This window comes from Schistocerca piceifrons, chromosome 5 (genome assembly GCF_021461385.2).
Source record: "Schistocerca piceifrons isolate TAMUIC-IGC-003096 chromosome 5, iqSchPice1.1, whole genome shotgun sequence".
NCBI classification, from domain to species: domain Eukaryota; kingdom Metazoa; phylum Arthropoda; class Insecta; order Orthoptera; family Acrididae; genus Schistocerca; species Schistocerca piceifrons.
Genome location: NC_060142.1, coordinates 448,845,627 through 448,846,429, shown reverse-complemented (window position 1 = coordinate 448,846,429; position 803 = coordinate 448,845,627). Strand labels below are relative to the sequence as shown.

The 803-nt window shown below is 46.0% G+C and overlaps 1 pseudogene; it reads left to right on the top strand.

Annotated features, from left to right (window-relative positions):
* Positions 1-216: 216 nt before the first annotated feature.
* On the top strand, positions 217-334 carry LOC124799902 (annotated as a pseudogene).
* The last annotated feature ends 469 nt before the right edge of the window (positions 335-803 follow it).

Sequence of the window (803 nt, the reverse complement as noted above, 5' to 3'; positions counted from 1 at the left end):
GTTTTGAACCGAGCTTAGCAAGAAATCAGACTTTATAAATGATGCGTTGTAATAATCCAAGACACAAGCAGTTTTAAAGCCTAATGGAGTTTCGTTCTAAGCCATCCACCATTCCGCTGTGAATCGAAACCTATGTAGGTAATCAGGAATGCAAAGCAACAAAAAATGCAGAAAAAACATTTTTCCAGTAATTTAACCATCCAGTAGCCAATAATCACCAACGGCCTTGTCGCAGTGATAACACCGGTTCTCGTCAGATCACCGAAGTTAAGCGCTATCGGACTGGGCTAGCACTTGGATGGGTGACCATCCGATCTGCCGAGCGCTGTTGGCAAGCAGAGTGCACTCAGCCCTTGCGAGGAAAACTATGGAGTTATTTGGTCAAGAAGTAGCGGCTCCGGTCTCGTAAAGTGCGGCCAGGAGAGCGGTGTGCTGATCACATACCTCTCCATATCCGCATCCAGTGACGCCTGTGGGCTGAGGATGACAGAGCGGTCGGTCGATACCGTTGAGCCGTCATGGCCTATTCGGGTAGAGCTTAGTTAAGAGTAGTTTTTTACTAGGAAATTAGTTCTAGGGGACTGATGACCTCAGAAGTTAAGTCCCATAGTTCTCAGAGCCATTTGACCATTTTTGATAATTATTCCCTTTCGTACTAGCGTGGTAATGTGCGAGAACCTTGGCGTGGTATAGCGTGTATGCACCGACGTTTTGTCATTGAATACTACTAGTTTCTTTGGCCACTTTTCACCACTTATGGTTGCCTCTCGACTATTGTATACGCCTTGCAATAATGTCGGAAC